This window comes from Ornithodoros turicata, chromosome 3, assembly GCF_037126465.1.
Source record: "Ornithodoros turicata isolate Travis chromosome 3, ASM3712646v1, whole genome shotgun sequence".
Lineage (NCBI taxonomy): Eukaryota > Metazoa > Arthropoda > Arachnida > Ixodida > Argasidae > Ornithodoros > Ornithodoros turicata.
Genome location: NC_088203.1, coordinates 11,361,595 through 11,378,155, shown reverse-complemented (window position 1 = coordinate 11,378,155; position 16,561 = coordinate 11,361,595). Strand labels below are relative to the sequence as shown.

General features: G+C 44.5%; 2 long non-coding RNA genes across 2 annotated transcripts in view; both read left to right on the top strand.

Annotated features, from left to right (window-relative positions):
- Positions 1 to 16,561, top strand: part of LOC135388069 (uncharacterized) — a 277,500-nt gene that overhangs the window by 4,424 nt on the left and 256,515 nt on the right. The window lies entirely within an intron of this gene.
- LOC135389904 (uncharacterized) lies at positions 3,400 to 8,602 on the top strand. Its single transcript, XR_010421614.1, has 5 exons — positions 3,400 to 3,430; positions 6,117 to 6,312; positions 6,394 to 6,523; positions 6,780 to 6,864; positions 8,504 to 8,602. It is a non-coding gene; the product is annotated as an uncharacterized LOC135389904 (long non-coding RNA).

Here is a 16,561-nt window from a genome sequence, read left to right as displayed (position 1 = left end):
CTCTCCGTCGGCCAGCTTCCATATCCGGTCACACTCCGTCGATAATTCGTGCTCGAACTAGAAGGACTTTGAAAAATGGTTAATAATAATAATAATGGTGCCGTGATGTTGCACGTAAAGTTTGTCTGCCTATAGTGAAAAACATAGCGGGGCAAAAAAAAAAAGAAGCAAAGAAGAAGAAGAAGAATCTTTGGGCAGGCATCGTTGGCGATGCATGTTTGGCCACGTGATCTCATAAAGCTATGGACGGACCTACTCAGTGGTTGGCCTTGCAAAACTCTCCCCGAATTACGACAAACCCTTTCTCGTTTTGTTGGTGGTTGTACGGCTCGCGTCAAAGTTAAGTTGAACACTGCTCCAGCCTGCGAAGTGGGAAGAGAGCAGTGCTTATAGCAGAAAACAACGCCTTCGTAACGAGGGTCACCCATCTAACTTTAAATAGACGACCAACACACCTTCCGCCGTTGTTTCTACTAAGCATCACCAGAGTGCGCGGGTCGGAATGGTGTTCAAGTTAACACTGATGCGAGCTGTACAAGGGAAGCTGACTCTGTCCTCGAACGAATGGAAAAAGCAGAATCAAAGGACGTTACCATTTGGAAGCTATACGCCAGTTTCTCTTCCGCTGCGAGCGGAAGCGAAGGTGAGTGGAGGACTTCCGCCCTACGATTACAATCCCCTCCATCAGCCCCTTGCGTGTGACGAAGAAATAAAGGAAAAAGAAATAACGCCCCTAAATTAAAAATTGGTACTCCTCCTACCCCTATAAAGTACTTCGCGTGAAAGCAACAACGAGAGTCTGGAATGTAGTAAAGGAAAATAAACGCGCACTTTGGAAATCATGTTACCCGCCAGAGCATGCACTCCATACGTATGTTTCCGTGTAACATGTTCGTCTTGAGAACAAGAATCAACAAAGGAAAACAAAACGCGCAAAGTTTCCGTAACGCTCGAGGGATACACGCACAATAACAGCGTTCGTGCAAGTCACGGTGTACGAGACTTCACGGGAGCGAGACGGGCATCAGCCAGCTGCCTTACACGCTGTAGGCGATGCACTACTTCTCTCAGAGACTATACACTGGTCTTCTTCTTTCTTTTTTTTTTTTGAAGGACACCGCTTCTTTTTAGAAAACGCTAGAATATACACTGAAGGCTCTGTGCGTTGATGTCCATGCAGGGGCGCTCTGTGAAAGGACCGCAAAGAGTTCCCCGTACAACATTGTAGCTGGCAACCAGGTCACCTGCTCCTGTCTCCTTCTTAACCGAAACCTTCACTGAGGCATCCAGACCTTCATAAGAACTAGGGACGTGTCAACCAAATCTGCGAATCCACGAATCCTTGAATCCTAGGCAGGGATTCGAGATTCGGGAATCCGAATCCCAGTGCCCGAATCGAGGCGAATCGAATCTTTCGAATCCACCAACCATGTTTGTTTGTTCCGGAGTCCGCCGAAAGCCTCATTGGCCGACGGGTGTTTTCTTGTTTGTTTGCTAACATTGCATGCTCTGGACGGAAAGAGTTCAGGCAGGAACTGTTACATGACAAGTTTAAAATATAATAATATGGTTTTGCTTTTGATTGTTGCTTAGTTTTGTGGAAATAATTCAGACTCAAGAATTTATGCATTTCTTGTAGTCGATGAACAACATCTTAAATAAAAGAAGTACTATATGGGAATATTTCCCTCTGAAACTGAAGCATTATTTAACTTGTTCTTCACTAAACGAAGGTATCATATTCTGCTTCGAAACACTTTTCACTAGAAGTGTTTTTTTTTTCCTAGCTTTTTAAACTCTTTTTAAAGAAAGGATTCCAAAGATTCGAGATTTGTAAGATTCGTGGATTCGTAGAACCTTCCTTGGATTCGGATTTGGATTCGGATTCGAAAAAAATTTGGATTCGTCCCATCCCTAATTAGAACAAAATAACAAAAAAAAAAAATCTGTCCCGCAGGTCACGACCGCAACCTACATAAACTGCTGTGTTTCGCCGCTGTGATGCACTTCTAACATCTAGCTTGCCTCCATTCGCAAGCAGTGAAACTTCGAAATCTGTCTTTCTGTGGACCAGCACCGCTGCCACGTATAGCCATGGCCCACCGCCCTTGTTGAACAACGGCCATGGAAAAGGACGGAACGTCGCCACGAGGCGTCTCAATAATGGCCATGTGACGTCCCCGAAAAAAAAAAAGAAGGCCTGCCATAAGACCTGCTGTCGGAGGATATGCAGTGGGTGTACCCCATGCACTGCCTCGGAAGCATGGTCCTGCCCTTCCACCCTGATTGCGCCCAGTTGTGCATTGTAGGACACTGTCGTTAATATCACGCGTCTCCTGTTGTATCCTGGTCTTAGTTGCTTGGACGTATTGACAACCACGTCGTGGTTTATTGGTGTTAGCGGCGCATAAAGGGCGAGACCCACTTGGCTGCTGTCCCCCGCAGCGGCGTTCAGGAAAAGCGTGCATGCGGGCCTGCGCTCAATACTTGACAGGTTCTTTGACAGCCGACTGCGAGGAAATGGGCTTTTAATAGCGTATCTCGCTCCATACCAAAGATAGGGTAACGCCACGTTCAACCTGATCCCATTCGCAATTTTCTTCTTTTCACATCGGTATACAAGGAATCACCAAAGAGCCACGTATAAGGAATCGTACCTCCGCAGAACTCACGCATGAGCACGCTCTCTCGTGCACACTCATGCTCAATGTGGCGAAATGAGCTGAGCATGAGATCAATCAATCCATCAGATGAAAATAATAAAGTTTCTTTATATATGAGTGTGCAAAGAGACAGCAGAGCGGGAGGTGAGCAAATGGACAGCTGAGCAAGGAGGGAGTGAGTGAGTAAAGGTACAGAACAGAGAAGAAGGTCATTGAGCGTGAATGAGCAATCGAAGAGCTGAGCAGAGAGATAATATAGCATCAGTGATGCGAGAGACACAATAGTCGACCCCTGTAACGAAATACGCCGAATCAGAGCATAACGGCAGCTTACATAGACAGTTTAGAGCGGAAGACATCGTCGCTCGCTTTGATTACCATATAGTAACTTTGTCTCTCACGCTATACGATGTTACAGCATGTTTAAATAACTCCGCGTGTCCTTCGATGGCCACACGCAAAGAAACGTCGAGCATTTTTCCGTGCCATTGAGAGGGTGACTTTTTTTCTTTCTTTCTCTCTCTCTGTGGCTGGCGTTGGCGTAGAGTGCGTCGGCCTCCCAATTTAGAATTCGCGGGAGGCTCCTCTCCACCATGTTCTTTCCCTCCTCGTTTTCGTGCTTACTCTGTCGTCGTCGACAAAATTGTTTCGCCGCTCGACGTCCACTTGGCAGCGTCAGCGTTTTCTTCTTTCTCTCTATCCCCCCCTTTCCTCTTGAAGTGCACTCGTGGAAGGGGTTGAAGGTTTCCTTCTGTCGCTAACCTCTTGTAAGTCCTTTCTTGAGAGCGCCGGGTTTTGGGGGAAATTTTAGTTGAAATTCAATGATTAACGTGAGAACAATGTAGGGTGAAATACAAGTGATGATGAGAGTTTGAGAGTAACTGCGAAGAGATACATACAGTCAGTTTGGTCCGTCAGTCAATCTTTCTGTCACATTTTAATTAAAGAAAAGGAAAAGAAAGAAACACGAGAGATAATCTAGGCCTAATCTTTCAGTGTGTAAAAGAATTGGCATCGTGCCAAACGCGTTAGGATGGAGTAGCTTTATAGGGCAATTGTTGCGGTAAATTTTTGGTCACGTGGTCTTATGAAGCCATGGACGGACCTACACGGTGGGATGCCATATAAAGGTGTCGCTTTAGTTGTGTGGGAGAGATTTACTAGACGGATTTCACATGGTACTATACAACAAGCACAGCACAAAGGTGTCGCTTTAGTTTGTGGGAGGATTCATGTGTATTCGAAGGAGGAGAGGGTAGCCAAACGCAGGGCCGACTTGATATTGCTTTGAAAGACGAAAAGGAACAGAAGAGAAATCACTGATCTGTATGGTATGCAGTGGCGGATCCAAGGGTTCGATCGCCCCCCCCCCCCAACACACACACACACACACACGTCACTTTATACATTGGATTTCCCCCGCCAGGCGCTTCGACCAAGAAGCCCCAAAGAAGGAATACGTTTTAGCCGTAGCTTGGTTTTCGTACATCATGGAACCGAATAGCTCGAAAATCCTGCACGCTGACAGAAGCCCAAGTGAGGTCGGTGTCGACAGTGTAGGCAGCGAAAATGATCCGGTGTACCTCGAAATAAAGTGGTCGAAATCCCCGCTGTAAAATAAACCACTGGAAATAAACGTTATTTGACTATAAAATGCACAGTCGCGCGCGGGAAACTGCCAACAGCGAACTTAGACTAACCCTGGACAGAAAAATACAAACACCAAACTTGGACTAACCTAATAATAAACTAACCAACGCAGTGTCCCGTCGTGCCTGCCCCGCTAATCCTAACGGCCGCTAAAATTTGGCTTTCGTTCGTTAAAACGACTTGGACAGACATCGAAAACCCGCGTGAATTTGGATGGTTAAATAGTGATACCGTGTTTTTAAACACGGCATATACCATCTTACGAAGCAAACGAGCATTCTCCTTGATTTTCCTTGCTTCGAGAACGGCAATTTCCAGATCGGGGATTTCGCAACCGGGAATATCGAGGTCCCCTTACAAAAATCGATATTGAGTTTCTTGTATGATCTTGATGAGTTTGTAATGAGTCAACAGAAACGCATCAGAAACTCAACGTGTAATGTGATTTCACATTACGTTCCTATCAGGAACTCCATTGAGTTTTGACATTAATTTTTCTCATGAAAAATTTCCATATTTTTTCTGCAGAGTTTTTAATGTAGGAAATCATCAGGACATACCACTCGTGCTGTTCAAGACAAATATGCTTGAACTGACCGTTGATATGTTTTTATACTAATAACGGTGCCGTGCGGTGACATTTACCATGTCTCAAACCAGCCGCAGATACCAGGAGGGGGACGGGCGATAACGTACGTAGGGATTTTCCTCTGTCCCCTCTCCCACTACGCGCTCCGACAAAGAAACCGCCCCACATTCCCCTTCAAAAATAAAAATAAAAGTAAAAATAAAAAGTAAAAGTAAAATAAAAATAGATAAATAACATAAAATAAATAATAATAGTAATAAATAAATAAGAGAGAAGGAGATAAAGCCAGTCTCTGGGTCCGACCTTGGCTAGTGCTACTGTGCTACTAAAACAGAAAGAAGCTGTACGGGGTATAGCTGCAAGACTTCTTTGTCTTCTGTCCTTAGCTGAGTACACGAGCTGCGCGCGCCATACGCATTTGGATCTATCAGATAGCAACCCTTGTTTGATGCAGAATTCACTGCCTGCTGTCAAAAAAAAAAAAAAGAAAGAAAGAAAGTAAAAAAGGCCTCCACAGTGCTCCGGCTGGCACTGACCCCTCGGGTAATCCGACAATATACTACAGCCGACTAAGTCACAAGTCTCGTGAGGAGTAGAAAAATCGCGGGAAAGTAAGTCTTCGCTCCTCGGTCGAACATGGAAGTTCGAGAATATCCTCATCTTTGTCGGATTCGCAACACTTCTGTGACTCTCGCACGGCTTGTGTGTCGGTTCACGACGAATTTGCTTTCGTTGTTGCTGGAGCTTGTAGTCTGTGTTTTGTTCGAATCGGTACAGTACGAACACCATTATAATGACACTGCTTGTATCTTCTCATTTTTGGCATTTTACCAGCAACATGCAGAACACATTAGAAGAAACAACACACAATAGCGACTTTGCCATTAATTAGCGGGCTTCAGTTGTCCAAGCATACAGTTTTTATTTTAAAGCTTTGAAGGATATTTCGGCGTATGAAAAATTGGTAAAAATGCTGAGAGGGAAAGTAGTCGGGTAGAAGATCACGAAATTTGCACAGCACGGATAGTTAGTTCTCTTCGTCTTACGCACATTTCGACATCCAACGTATTTACTGATAATTAAAGTGCATAATCATTTATAACTAAATTTTTAGGCTACGACATATTTAATTATAATAATAATAATTATTATTACAATAATGGCAACAGTAAGATGCTGATATTATATGAATTATAAAAGGTGTTGTCTTGTAGCGCCCCCTCGCTATGTCGGAAAATGCCACTGTATCCTAGGCCTGTGTTCCCGTCTGGAATGTCTACCGGCGTTGCACGTGTGTTTCTACGCTTCGCTTTTTTTGCTATAATTTATTGATTTTACACGTCCTGCGCGGGTTACTTGTGTCATTTGGAAGGAAGGAACCGCTGGCTATAATCGAACTGCTCGACTATGGTAAGTGTTCATACTGCTGGAAGCAAGTTTGTGTACCTGAATTGAGCCATAACTTCCCGTTTTGTGTGTAACGTACCACAGGTGAGGAAAAAGTTACGGAACGAAGTCATGCGAGATACGCTAAACGGGGTGCACGAGGCGACACGGAGGAAGCGTTAGAAGAAACGAAAGCCACGAAAAGCCCGCTGAGCAGCTTTGGAAAAGACGAAAGGTACGTTTTGCACCACTGTGTCGTAATTGCACGAAAACATACATTGTTGAGCTTTCTCCGTGTGGCGCTACGGTGTGTTCCTGTTTCGTTTTTACAGCATGCTCGCATAATTCCTGTTGTAGCATAATTTCTGCGCTAGAGATAATTTGACATGGAAGGTTGTTTAATGCCCCAGGCCTCCGGATAAGCGAGACATGACTACATTCTTATGCGTCACGTTCGATGTGTATTAGATATTTATCTCCTGATTTTTCAGACTGCATTGGTACGTTGCGGAAGCCACAAAAATTACGAAGAGCCTCAAGTCGTCCAAGGGGGTGGCAACAGCCGAGGATTAAAAGGTAATGTGCCTCATTTTGAAAATAGCAGTAATGATATATAATTGGGTTTGGTTAGACTCTCCTTTACTGACACTGTTCATCAACATGGCATGCTTTGAGAAAGTAAGGCTGTACTACCATCACATGGGGGTCTCAACGTCATCAAACACATTGTCTTTATCGCTGGCCAATTTCATGCTGCCATACTGCGCTTTACAAATGGCTTCAGTTCAAGGAAGCAGCTGAAAGAAACTGCAGCAGCTCTGTGGATACTGTGATCATATTTAGTCTAGAAATTATGAGGTATACACTAACGTAATGTTGCTTGAGCTTTTATTTTGTGCTAAGGAGCATTTCCATGTTTCGACTCTGCGAGACAGTTGAGAAATTTGGGGTAATGGCCTTATCGTCAATAAAGCACACACTTCAAGATGTGTTGTCAACGGTTTCCACACGAAATATAGCTCCACTGGTGTCTACACGTCTTACCCCTTTATAGATATTGCAATTTTACTGCTGTAGCTTTTTTTTTACGTAAATCAGAGTATAGGGGAGCTAATATATGGAGCCATTTTTCACTTCATGTTTGACTAAAGTTGAAGTAACCATAGACAGTCTTTGTGCAGCACCACATAACTCCCTTAGTTCGATGACGTTCGACGGCTATCAACTTGATGTCTGCTCATCCTTGCCAGTGTGGAATGAGTATTTGAACAGATTTTATGTTGAAGTGCCTAAGTTATTTCAGTAACATAGATCGCTTTTATGGTTGAGAATTTCCAATCTTTACTGGCAAAAGTTAGTGTCACGTCTAAATGGGAATATCCTGAAGCTGTAATGCAAATGTGTATACTAATTTTTTTTAACTTATTTATTCGCTGTAGTGGTGAATATCAGTGCAGGTGCTCTTGTCGAAAAAGCAATTTTAGGCAGATTCTACTGCAAAGGTTACAAAACCTGTTCTTCGTTTAAGAATATAGGTAAATGGTCAAATGCGAATAAATTGCTCTGAGAGTTATGAATGTTATGTGAAAGAAGCTATGAATCCAACAGGGGTCAGTGCACTAACCGGTAGGTGTTATGGTGGATTGGGGTATTGCACACAAAACATTTGTCTGAAATCATAACTCGTTGTGAACAACAGTGTGTAAAATTTCCATCTGCTGCAAGATTGCAAGGGCAGCTGGCCATTTCCAATATTGTTGTTCACACGTGCTGTGTATGCTGAAATCGTGATTTTACTGATGGTTCCGCATGCTACCTTTTCAGATCAGGTGATGAAAATATGAAAAATGATTTGAGAAAAATATGTAGTGCTTTACAAGCAATTATGACATTATTCAAGAGCACTGATATTATCACCAACTTACACACTGTATTGTTGCCTTTGCTCACAGTTTCAACTTCGAAATAGAAATAGGAATATCAGGGAAACAGCTAGCTGACATTATTGATTGTCGGTTTCTTTGAGTCTGAGCTTAATTTCTTTTGAGGTGGCTTCCTTATATTTGGTGGCCAAAATAGGCCACCGTGGGCCACATGCGCACCATGTGTTTGTGATACACTTGTTCTACTGTATTGGAGTTCTTGCTTGTGATATGTTGCGTTAAGTTTGTGTACAACTGTACTTATCAATTTGCAACTTTTTGTCGTTTTACAGACTGTGTGTGTAGCAAGTTCGACAACACCGTTATTCAGCTGAAGAACAGTTTGTCCTCAATGGTGTCAAGAGAGCTCAAATAAATGTTCTGTGGTGGTATATTTTTGTGGTTTTGTAGTGCAAACACTCTTGTATAATACTGCAGGAGCACGTCAAAAATTCTACACGCACATCAGGTACCTATCAGAAATTCAGTGCCCAATTTTCGACAGAAACACATCATAAATTCAACAGAAACTGTCAAGAAACACATTATAAACTCTACAGTAACTGTCAAGAAACACGTCAGAAACTCAACAGAAATGTACTCATCAGATACTAATCAGAAACGCGGTGGCCAATTTTAAACAGAAATACATCAGAAACTCATTAAAAAAGTCATCAGAAATTCTGATGAGTGTGATGTCAAAAGTCATTGACTTTTCTTTAGAAACTCATTAAGATTTTTTGTAAGGGTCCACCCAAATGATCGCACAGTACAAGTCGTTTAGTGCGCGAACAGCTACGTATTATAACGAGACCCACGCAAGGCTTAGAAGTGTACACCGTTGCCCAGTTTTCGTTCTTCCTCCATGGAGAAACAGAAGAGTGAAAGCAGAATGTGACGTCAGCTGTTTGCCCTCTTGGCACCGAAATGAGATTCTTTCGTTCAAACGTACATTACTGGCTCACTAACGTTTTCTTTATGAACGGCTCCTTTCCCCGCGGGTGATCGTTGTGCAATAACAGTGACATAAGTTGTTACCGTCGTTAGTCGTGAAGAGAAGCCAAAATGTGCGATTGCTGTAAACACGTATTTTTGGCAGAGTGTGAAGCGCTGGAGCTCCGTGAAGGGACAAATAAGGTGCGGGTTCTGTGGGAAGAACAGACGTGGCCGTTCAAAGTCGAGATCGAGCTAGTCAATCTTACAAGGTGGCTGAACGCGGAGGAGTAGATAAACAAGCGTGCCATCTGCTACCTGAGGACATGATATACGTGGATTGTACATAGTCAGTATGTGACTGGCTTTTTCGGGTTAAACCCGGTTTCTTTCCAAATTACAGTCGCGTATCACGCATACTGTCTATAGAAGCAATCTATGCGCATATCTCACCATTCTGATGTAAATATTAATTGTGGGTATATGTTTAATAGGAGGACAGCAACAATAAACTATTCTAAACACATATGATGTTGAAAGAAGGAAGTCACTGAAAAGGTTAGCCAGCTGTAGGACTCGAACCCACATATTCTGGATTACCGGTCCAGGGCTCCTACGGAGTCCTACAGCTGGCTAACCTTTTCAGTGACTTCCTTCTTTCATCATTAATTTCTTGAGGCTTGTATGTATTTGTCCTTTCTATGTGTTCCAGCCTCAGAACATCAATTGTCTCACATTTGATGTCACAACGTGCGGTACTTCTCCCTATAACTCCTGGGTAATGCATATTTGACCAATGTGCCGCTTGTAGGACAGAAATAAAAAAAATTCGGCATAACTCCCGAATATATCAACAGCACCCGATTTCACCAGGAGTTACAGGTTTAAGAATAGTACCCAAGGATATAAGCACCCGAATGGAACCATCCGAAGTGACGACCGTCATTCTTGCGTGATTTACACTTAATCCTTTTTCGCGCATCATCAAATGAGACGTACACGGCAAGTTGGAATTAGGTGTCACCGAAGCCCGTCTGACGGCAGTCTGACTTTAGGTGTCACCGCAGTCTGACGACATTCATCTGGAGCTCCCGACTGCAGTGACTCAAAACGCTGCGCCGTCAGAAGGAACCTGTCAGGACGGCCTCACTAAACACAAGCATTATCCCGTCATCATGGATTAGAGCGTCCGCTTTAGCACTGGATTTGCTTCGACACAATCGCAAGCTTCGCAGAGATAATGGCGATAAGGCCAGCCAAGGACTGCCGGAAATGGAACAATGAGGAGGTTATCGGTTTAAATATCAGCGAGGCCGGTGGTACGTAACCGCTTTCTCGGTGTTGCATCCTGATCCTTGTAGTGCACCGAAGGACGCTTTTGTGCAATGTAGCGCCACTGGTGACGTCATACGTATATAGGGCTTCGCCACCTAGATGAAGAAAACCTTCGCCACGTGGACGTGCTTCAGCCAGTCGCCTCAGATGATTTGGCTGCCCATGAGGCTGAAGGCTGCCTTGTCGCCATAGCTACAATCCATTGCGATTTAGTCTTGCACAACAGGAGGCGTGTACATACTGTGCTCAATATGGGTGACATCAAACGAGGGGCAACGCAATCCGATGCAATTTTTGTTAATGTACAGGGTATTACCCTATAAAAATCTACCCGCGCCGGCATGCCGTGCTCGCCAATTACTCAATGCAGGCGGTACAATGTGTTGCCTACATATAAAACTCATAAGGACATTCTGTCATGGTAAATATCGAAGTAATTGAGCACCGTAACGCAAAGTTATAGCGCAAAACGTGAGGTTCCCGTAGCCAAAACAGCCAAGATGGCGCCTCTCAGTTAGCAGACGTCATCCCTTCTGGGTGTCGTCTGATGAGTATGCGCCGGCATTTTTTGTTCCTCACGTTGCTTACTTCTGAGCAATATACGACAGTTACACGAAAGCGAAATGATATCTGCAGGTCCATCCGGCTGGCAGGATATGCGACACGTTGTCGTGTGGGGAGCAGCATGTCAAGTGCACTTCTCAACGCCGCCATCTTGTTTGTTTTGACTATGAGAATTGCACGTTTTGAGTTATAACTTCGTGCTGCGGCACTCAAACACTTTGAAATTTACCAAGATTAATTTTCCTTATTACCTTTATATAAAGATCGCACAATGTGCCACCTGTATTGAGTAATTGGCGAATACGGCATGGTGGCACGGGTAGACCTTTATAGGGTAACACCCTGTATTATTCCTAAACCTTTTCTGTCGTTTTCATCAATCTTTCCTCCCCTTTCCGAAAAGAGAACGCATTCTCTCGTACTTGTTCTTTTACGTCGTACACTGAGAGAGAGAGAGAAAGAGAGATGCCTGCGTTTCATTTACTCAGTCACGGCAGTGACTGACAGCGCTACCTATGTGACGCACGATCATCACCATCATCGTTAGGCTTTCCTCAGAGAAGTGAGAGCGAATGTGATGACGCAAAGAGGAGTGACGTTACGTACGGCTGGCGTCAAAGTTAACTTGAACACCGCTCCAGTCTGCGAAGCGGGAAGAGAGCCACCCTGGCAGCGCCTAGCAGAAAACAACGCCTTCATAGCGAGGGTCACTCCTCGAACTGTAAACAGATGACCAAAACATTATTTCTACTAAGCACCACCACCAGGGTTCGCAGGCCGGAATGGCGTTCAAGCTAACTCTGATGTGAGCTGTACAGGACGCGAGCTAGTTGAACGAACAATGAAAGAATTGTGTTCCGTCCAAACATGTCTACACCGGCCTTTTTAATTTTTAGTGTCTCTTCAACCATGACTACCCCTTCAATGGTAGCCCCTATAATCGATATGGGGCTTGAAAGTGATAATAGCGACCAAAGAGATAGCGATGACTGATACTGGCGAGTTTTAGTAAATCAGAACGTTTCCACAATAAGGGATAAGCCACCTTCCTTCGAAGTGGCTGACATCATGTCTCTGACATTTGATTTGACAGCTTCCTTCGTCGTATCGCTTTTCTACAGTGTTTCCCATTTACTAAAACTGCTTATTACGACAATTGCTATAACGATACCCGATATTACGATAAATGATATAGCGATACCCGATATTACGATAAATGATATAACGATACCCGATATTACGATAAATGGTATAACGATACTTGATATTACGATAACTGATATAGCGATAATTTATACTAAGATAACGGATATAACTGAGCATACCGAGCAACCGATAACTACACAGCTATTTGTGTATGAGTACACAGTACAGTATGAGCAATTGTTATTTGTGTATGTACCTAAATAGAACGGCTTCAGGTTCCGCCCCGAGAAATTCGAGTAACAGTCTCCCTACACGCAGCTCACTCATTTGAACAAATGGCAGGCCGCGTATCGATTAATCATTGCGGGTGCTCTAAATTGCTTCCAAACTGTCTTTGAAAGTCAGGTAAAATCAATAGGGCGTCAGACCCTGCTTGCATATTGAAGAGAAACTCCGTGCTAGCATCCGGGCTGGTATTGAATATTCGCGTGCAGAGAGAGATAAAGTGGGAATGCGTCGCACGTATACTATACGCGCAGCTTATTTTCATGCCTCGGGTGGATCACGGCTTTACGGAGATAGCAGGCTGTTTTTTTGAAGTGATATATTCGTTCCGATGGCGTGTTAGCCTGCGTGGATATAAACGGTGACCGGAAATGCAGAGAAGGGGAAGTATAAAAGGGGAGTGATAGCGTAATCCTACTTAAACTATAACAGTATAGTGTTGCCCGATATAAAGAACCGTACTTTCGTCACCGATGTGTAGTGCGCTGAAAAATAGCGTGAAAAAGTTCAGATTCCAGATTTGTTTCAGAAAACAGAAAAAGTTCTTTCCGTTGGGTCTTTGCAATTGACTCTGGAAGGCATAGTTACTGAAAGTGGTTCAACAGAAAGTGCATAGTATGTCTTGAAATTGCTGAAGAGTAGCAATGTCGTTATCGTAACAAAGTTTACGCTGCTACGGAACGCAAATTCCCAGACACGCGAGGGTTAGTAAGCGGTAGAGGCCATATTGGAAACGTTAAGGCTGTACCTGTTTGTTTGTGTTTTTAGTTATCATTTTCGCAATTTATCGACAAGAACTAGACCAAATAATTCGAACCAGAAATGACAATTTTTACGGAACGTTTCAGCGCATTATAAGTCCTCCCGCGAACAGTTTACCCGTCGCAAAGTATTCGTTGTATTTTCGTTACAACTCTTACATATTTCCAACGTTATCTTCATTACAAACTCATGCTTGGATAATCCTGCATATAAGGTCTTTGAAGGAGTAAGTTAAAGATCAGCTGGACGATGAAATTTGATAGCAGGTGCATCCGTTGTTGCTTGTATAACTGCTTCAAGCCGGTGCATTTGGATGGGATACAAAGGGACTCCAGGTATAGGAATGCACATTACAACATTTTGCCTCAGGGTTAGTGGATTATCAGTTATGCGCAGGGGGTCCGCCGAGGGGACGTGGAAATGGCGGCTGGATGGCTGGGAGTTCACGGTGTTAGGCGTCCGACAAACCGATGACAGTCGTCTGTAAAGCTCTGCTGCATCGTTAGCCGGTCACAAGTGTGATCTTTGCAAGGCATATATTAACGCATTGTGTACAAACCTATCATTTCAATAGAATAGAATATATCAAAGATTCCATGGATGCCGTATGGTACGCGTGTCATTCATTCCGTTGTGCCGTGTTTCGTTTCGGGGCATCATGTGCTTAGGGATCACTCACGGAACGCACGGCAAAAGAAGTTGTGTGGTACGGGCGGGATGGGGGGGGGGGGGGGGTAAAATCATTCCTTTGATGTTGTTGTTGATAAACAGCAGTCTGATCGCAGTTGTTCCTCCAGTCTATAGTAACCGGTCTTGGGTACTAGCTAAGTTACAAGCGTAACTAGTTGCTGCTTTTGCTGGCTAACTGTAACTTAGTTACTTTATTTGAGGTAATGTCAGAATAAAATTTATACGGTTGCTTTCGTGCAGGATCTGCACTTCATAACTGCATATCCTGCAGTCTGCCTGAAACTGCCTGAAAGCTCTTCATTAAACCTAGATGCCATTAATCGTTTGAATTTTATGCTGACTATACCTGCCTCGTGGACTTGACGCCGTTTTTGTATTTTGTCTATTTACTTACTTTTTTAAGGCAACCTACCCATCGGTGGTGGTGGCGCTGAAAGGGTTCGCCGTTGTCGGCCTCACTGCAGGAGGTGGGCAACATGACGACTAACGCCCTGGGGAATGTGCGCCCTGGGCCGACTTCTAACGGAACTGTATCCATGACTGCTAGTAGATCTATATTCTCTCAACCAACGAACTCTTACATTTCCATCTTGCGCAATACAAAAAAAAAAAAAAAGAAAGCATTTTTCTGTCAAGGGCGAATACCGCTCCAATATTTTAAGCAGTTGAGACACTTTTACAGATGTGGTTCATAACACCATGGACGCATTGTATTGCATGCCAGAATACTAACGAAAAAAAAAAGAAAAAGGAAAAGAATTATTCTTCTATGTGTCGTACTTATCCAGATACCAGCCCTCGAACACGCTCCCGAGCGAAGCGCAGACGTCACAGAACTGCAGAGCAGCGCCCATCCCCATTGGCAGTCGTAAGCACGTGACTTCTCGTGCGCCGCCTCACTGGCGGCGGCGAGGGCTGTGACGTCAGAGCCGCGTGAGTTTTTGGGTATTCGCGGTGCCCATTTTCTCCGCTTCCATTACCCTCTTCTCTGTGAAACTTTCAATGCAGGTTCACATCGGTGCAAAGAACTGTCTTTTACGTTTATCTGAGATGACCTGGGATGACCTGTCGTAACCCCTTTTAACTCCTCGTCGCAAAATCGTCGCAGTCATGCCGAGGTGAAATTATCGGGGAGATCGATTTTCGCCGGACGACGTGAACATTGAAACAAGATGGAGGCGCGAAGTTACTATGTTAATCACGAGCTAGCGAGAGAAAGAAAAAAGCATAACAATGGAACAATTTGCAACGAGAAGAAGGGTGAAGGGGACACGGAAGCTTGTCAAGTCGCCAGGCGAGAATCACTGTGGCCTCTAAAGCTAGCATGTAGTCAAGGCGCTCACAAGAGGCGTGGTTGCCAGCTGACCCTTTGCAAAAGAAAAGAACGGAAAGAAAAAAAGCGGAAGCGTGACGACAGGTCACCGAGCTGCCGGAAACACAAGGCTTACTTCGTTGGTCACGGCTTCCTGCAACGTGAAACAACACATCCATATAAGTCAATGGGTTACACGAAAGAGCACACACTCTGTGCACTCTTACGTGCTGTCGATACGCTGGACAGGGAACAGGAAAATAATAGTCGCAGGAAGAAATCCTGGTGGATATATGCAATGCCCGCTAGTGCACGCATAGGGCAATACTCCTGCAAGCAGAGGTTCTGCCCGGTTCGGTTACCGTTTTCCGCTGACGCTTTTAGGTACAGATGTCGGCCAGTGACGATCCAAGGGGAGGGGCGGTTGGGGGTCACCCCCCCCCAGAAAAAAAACACACGTCAGTTTATAGATCGGATTTCAGTCTCTCCCCTCCCCCATTACGCGCTCCGACAAAGGAACCCCCCCACCCCCTGAAGAGGAGGAGGATGGTGGTGGTGGTGATGATGATGATGATTAGTGGTGGTGGTGATTCCTGACAGAAAACAATTGCACACACACTGAGATGTCACAGAACGCGCAACACGCAAACTGACCTCGCTGACCTCTCTGTGTATAGCTCACGCTTACGCTGATCGATTTGAACTGTTCACGTGCATGGCGAACGTCCATCCTGCCCCATATCATGGTCATCATTTATGTGTTGTTGTTGTCACGTTGTCACGTGTTGTTGTATGCATCGCGCAAAATACGTGCTGGGACACCGACGAGGCTGGGAACATTTTTCGAAACGAATAATTTGAGCTTTATTTTTGTTATGACTGTCATGTCGGATTGGTTTAGCAAAAAGGTGTCTGACAGAAAATCGTTAATGGTTCTGTAATCCTATACATTACGGCTGTCTGCACGCCATCAACTACGGAAATGATCGATTTCGTGTTAGCGCCACGAAGCAACTGTGGCTATGAACTGCGCACAGACGTGGACAGACGGAAATAGGACAGCGGGAATGAGTGGGAGGCAGGGGGGGTTAGTATGCGTCCTGGTCCGACTTCAGGGGGGAACGTGTGCTGACACTCGTCTGGAAAGTCTGCCGGAAAATCGAGAGAAAACCTCAGACAGCACACCCGGTGGTAGGATGCGAACCAACCACCTCTATCGTCAAACTACGAAACGCGGGACTAGCTATATGGGCCCTGCCAACAGGAAATAATATTACAATCTCCTCTTTCACCTGGGTTCAAAGTGTAGCTACGTAATTATGCA